The sequence below is a fragment of the Diabrotica undecimpunctata genome, chromosome 9, assembly GCF_040954645.1.
Source record: "Diabrotica undecimpunctata isolate CICGRU chromosome 9, icDiaUnde3, whole genome shotgun sequence".
NCBI lineage: Eukaryota > Metazoa > Arthropoda > Insecta > Coleoptera > Chrysomelidae > Diabrotica > Diabrotica undecimpunctata.
Window position 1 is genome coordinate 53,112,164 of NC_092811.1, and position 5,968 is coordinate 53,118,131.

Sequence of the window (5,968 nt, forward strand, 5' to 3'; positions counted from 1 at the left end):
AATTCCTCAACATCAGTATCAGCATTGTTTTGATAAACAATTTCGTTAACTCGATCCTTAACAGATACGCTGAAAAGCTCCCAATTAGCTTTTGAGATATTCCATTTGCTCTTAACATAAGACGGTTTAGCTTCATTATTAGTGATGAAAATTGGGAAGTGGTTGCTATTATAGAGACTATCAAGCGTGTACCAGATAAGAAGAGGAGCTGTTTTGGGATCACTAATGCTCAGGTCAATTGAAGAGAAGGAGCCAGACTGTATGTGAAAATACGTGCTACTTCCTGTGTTTAAAAGACTAACATCATGATTAATGATAATATCCTCAATAATCTTACCTCTACCAAACGTATTTCTGGATCCCCATATAACACTATGAGCATTAAAATCTCCAACAAGAATAAATGGAGCTGGAAGTTGGTTAATGAGATTTAAAAGTTCAGCACTGACAAGATTATAGTTAGGAGGAATGTATTTGCCATATTGCACCAGGAATTGGTTTATTGGCATAGAATCGCGCTCTATATTCTTGAGGTGTGTTTGCGTCTGCTAACGCTACAACAGTCTGCCTTAGATTAGAATATGTTACTTGCTCTGACTGGGGTATGAATAGGTTTCGACGTGTAAAATGGTTTTTACCAAACTTAGGTATGTATAACCTATCGTAAACCTTTAATTTACCAATTGCATTGACAACAAAAGTAATTTGATCAGGCAAATTCATTACTCCTTTCATATTAATAATAAATTCGTTGTTCTGAGTGAAATTTGCGTAATCTTCTTCGTTGTCTTGGATACTACACACACTTCGTTGTACTACTTGTACTTTTGCTTCAATCAACGCTAGGCTTATTCGATAAAATTGGTAGATCCTACCTGCATTTGGAGCATTCGGGTAGTCCGCAATGGTCTGAAAAACTTGGGCTGTCCCAAACCCAGCTGCTCTAGTTGACATGCACAATGTTAGGGCCTTAGCTGTATTTACGGCCTCCAACCTATCTGCAGCAGTTTGCTCGTCTTTAACCCCAGGTAAAAGTTTCTTCCTCAACGCTTCAGAAAGATCTGCTTCGACTATACCGCTTTTCTGTCTACGAAAGTCTTCGTTTCGGTTCTCTTGATACCCTTGACGACGTGAACTTCCACGTTTTGGCGCTTTACCTCTATTTTGGTATCCTCCAGCTTGGGCTCTGGTCTGCTCAGCTGCCTCCTCAAAAGACTTATGGACAAAGCTAGTATCGTAGCCTCCCCGGGTAACTTTTCCTCTGCCACGGTAACTCATGATAGCAAAGAAAATTTAAATTCAAATCCAATTTGAACGACGACTGACACCAAATCGTCTTAAAAATTGGAAAGATTTTTTAATATTAATGAAAGATCAGAATATTGCAAGCTTATATAGAACGACTCTTTTAAAAATATATAAAGTTAAAACAAGCATAACCGTATTGCTAAAATCTGTAACGACTTTTTATTTTATTAAGTTGAAATTTAATTATGATTATAATCAATAAAGTAAAAGTAATAAAAATGGTTCAAAATAAATGTTTAACTCGCATAACAATAATTTAGCCATTTATAAAACAAAAATTAAAAAGGAAAATACTTACTATGAAACTACTACTGCTGGAATAAGTTATTGCCACAGTCTGCTGTTTATTTTGAAATAATCTATAATAAATAATATTTTTCACTAATTATACAAGTTGAAAATAATTAATTATTCAATCAATAGTTTTAAATATTACTTACAATTTTCAATCAAAAAGTAATTAAATACGTTTAGTTAAAACTTTTTTGTTAAGCAAAAACACATACAAAATATTTTACTCAAAAAAGTATAAGTATATTGCTTTCTAAAGCCACCACACTGAGACTGACGAAATTTTGCAGCGAGGAGCTAAAACAGTTTCCCCTCCACTTTCCTATGTCGATCTTTCGAAAGTAACTTCGTTTCGAAAGGTTTTAAGTTTCGAAAAATTGGATGAATTTTATATTGGATGATATTTCGCACAAATTTAAAGGACGGTAATTCCTCAATGTTGAAATGTATTAATAACATTTTATTTTGTTAATAAAAAAATTAATTACATTTATAGATTAGTGCAAAAATACTGCTTTTTTGTAAATATCTCTGTAAATTATTTATCAATTTTAATTGAAAAAAAGGGAAAATAAAGATATTCTTGATATAAAAAAATGGTATAAATATTTTTTATTTAAATTATAAGGGAAAAAACTTATAGATAAAAAATCAAATTCTGACCATAAATTATTGTTTAAAAAAACGCGCAAGGAAAAACTAGGAGTATCTTTTTATCTATTCGTCATCTAGTAACCCCCACCTATGTCTTAAAAGCTTCAGATATCTGCGAAACATTTTGCCGTGAAATCGATGATTTTTGTATAACCAGACTGGGCTATAGGTAAAAATACTACTTTTATGTTAGGGTACTATAATTTCTTAGTTATTGATTAAGAAATTCTTCTACTAAATAATATTACGGTCTTTTAGATAGATAGGATTTTGTCATTTTTTGGAACTTAGGGAAAGATGTTGCAGAATATAATATAGACTTCTTAACCAACTCAGTGGACGGCATCAATAAGTAGACGTCAAAGAAAGAATTCCTGGTGGAATAGTGATGATTAGGTCTTGCTGGAAAGACATGTAGATGTTTACGAATTAAACAAACAGTTTCTAAAAGGTATAAAGAAGGAAGTGTTAAAATCCCGTGATCTTTGAAGTAGCTTCTACATCGTGTTGTTCTTCTGAAGCCAAACAGATATCTTATTGATCTTTTTTTGTAATTTAAAAATAACAATCGGATTGTCTAGTTTCTAAAATCATTGAATACCTTTAAACTCAAGATCCTAAACATTTATTTATACTGCTGCTGCATACAATAGTATTTTAGGATACTAATAGAATAAAGTATCTATATTATCCATTGATCATAACTGCCTCGAATTTAAGCACATTCTAGATAAAATTTAAAAATAGCTTTAGCCGAATCAAATGTTGGATTGTAAAAGGAAAGAACAAAATTATTTAGACTGGATAAAGAGTTCTCACTTTCAGGTTTCAATTATGCATAAATTGGACAATTAAATAAAAGATTGTCTCAAATTCTTTACTATTACAAATAGTGCAAATTTCATTTGGACTGATGTAGTGAGTGGCTCCACTAAGAGTAAGTTTCAATTTGTGGTCATTGCAAACTTTAAAATCATTGTAAAAAGTTAAAAGGAAGGATCTCTGCAGTAAAGTGCAATCAACTTCGTAAAGTTTTTTGTTCAATTTTACTAAGAGTTACACTTTTGCTCTATTTAGAAAAGAATAGTTTAATGTACTTGGTATATATATGGTTTCTTCAGCATTAATTAAGATAAATAACTTGTAAAGCCCAATTATATTTTTCTGGGTGATTAGTAAGCATACATTGATGTAGACAGCAAATCTTAGGAAGTCGATTAATCATTTATTTTTGTCACAACTCGTGAATGGTTTTGTCGCAATAGTGGCATTGAGGATTGGTTTCGTATATGATACCATCAGTCATTAACATGTATTAATTATTTATTATTAGAATATGTGCGAACTATAAAGTCACACGTCTGAACAATACGGTGACAAGACTGCTACTATGTACTATTATGCTAATAATTATTTTGTGCTGTTTTGTTTTCGCTTTCGTATGAATATACTGTTCGACAACATTTCCGCTTCCCGAAAAATTTTTGGGGCATTATTAGGAATTTTTCTTTGGTAATTTCCCTTTAGAATGCGATTTAATTGCACAGTAATTGTACGCATTCAATTTTAGGAAATGTTTCAAAACAATATTTTTAATTTTTGTGTCATGTTTACAATTAGGAAATGTAATTCGCTGATTTAAAATTGATAGCGTATATTCTAAGACTTGTTTTTTAAACAAATCTCCATTAAATATATATTTAATTATACTTAGTGCTAGTTGCATTTTTTGTAAAAAGTCTGAATTAACATATGTTAAAGCAGGCTTTTGAGGATTATACTCTTTAAAATTGATGAAATCGTTCTGTGTGTCATTTTGTCCACATAACTCTTCAACACATGAGCAAGTCAACTTTGAAGTTGCCTTAAGAACATATCCTGAAACATAGCGTAACACACACACACACGTAGTGATCAACCCTGCCCCTAGGAACATGTGTATACCATTGTAAGAGTGGGATCCACATGCCCGAAGATCAAACCGGTCACACTTCGCTAATCGAAGTGGTACCTATCTGAACCTCAGGCTTTTCCTCCATCCCTCCTCATCGTGTGACTTACGTGAGGAGGCTTATGATCTGAAAGTTACTTAAGGTGCCCTGGGTAATGAGACACCCTCTGTTTTTATCGAATGTGGTTAGGCCACCTGTAGGGGAAGCACACATGTAAGCTTTTCTCCCCATTTACTTTACTGACTCTATAGAAGTTACTCCAACTTGACATCGGGACTTGAGTCCCTAAAAAAAAAAAGGAAAAAAGCGTGTGTTCCGACCATATAGCCGCCAGCCTGGGCTGACGACTCTATGCCCGGAAAAGAGTGTGTGCCCGGCTACTCAGCCGCCGATTTGGCAAAATAAATTTTGTTCTCCTCGCCGGCTGAGCATCCGAGTGGGGTCCCGCCACTGAGCCCATGTAAGCCGCACATGACCTCAGTGCTCGGATTTCGCGAATAGATCATTCACTTGATCTGCTTGAGGGGCCTGGTCCGCAGTTGCGGTGTATAGAGTTCCTGACGGGCCATTTATACTTGATAAGTTGTTTACGTTAAGTCAAGTAATTCTTCTAATGAAGTTAAAATGAAAGTTATTTCAGAGTAATCAGTTCCTTCCTTTTTTTCCTAACTAAGCTATTCTAAAGGTGTGCGTGTGGTGGGGTGTGCATTCCAAGGTGTATACGGCCATCACACACCCCATGCATATTGGACTTAATCTACTGGACTACTATGCGACCATCTCACTATTTATTCATTTGGGTTCTCCTTATATCCTGCTATCTGTTGTTTTGGTCTTCTGTGTACCGTCCTGTTTTCGTTGTAGTTAGTCAGCTCTCTTAAAATTCTGCTGGGGTGGTTTCTTAGTTCGTTAAATATTTCATATGCCCGCTCATCCAGCGTGCGTAGGATTCTTTTTTGTCCGGAGTCTCTATAAACATATCTCAGTGGGACGTATCTCGGTATATTTAGAGCGTCTCTGATTATTTGATTTTGGGCGGTCTGTAACTTTTTCCTGTTTGTTTTACAGGTATGTCCCCACGCAGCGGAGGCATACGTTAGGACTGGTAGGATTATGCTATTCGCAACCCTGATTTTAGTTTTAAATCTTAACTTGCTTTTTCTGCCAATGAGCGTAGAGAGCTGACTTTTTAGCGCTTTGGCGTTATATGTTGCTTGATTGATGTGCTCAGTGAACGTGAGCTTTTTGTTGAGTAACACCCCGAGGTATTTTGCTTGATTTGTCCATCCTACTGGGGTGTTTCCAATTGTAGTTTCTCGGTTTGGTACACTTCTTCTATGACTAAATATAGCTTGTGTTTTGTCGGGGTTTAAGGCTATTTTCCATTTTATACAACATCTTTGAAATCTGTTCAGTGCTCTTTGCAAATGATTAGCTGCATGATTAGGATCTCTCCAGCTTACAGCTATTGCTGTATCGTCAGTGTAAAGACTTAACAGAGATCCTGGTTCGGATCCTGGCGTGTCGGCCGTATAAATAGTGTACAGGTAAGGCGACAGCACCGCTCCCTGAGGCACACCCGCTTCCAGGTTCCCGACCTCGGACAGGGTTGCCCTTATCCAAACTCGGAACCTTCTGTTGGCTAGGTATGACGCAAGGAGGCATGTCATCGCCTCGCTGTACCCCAAATCACTCATTTTGTAGAGGAGTCCTTGGTGCCCGACTATGTCAAATGCTTTGCTGACATCCAGAAATGCAGTTGC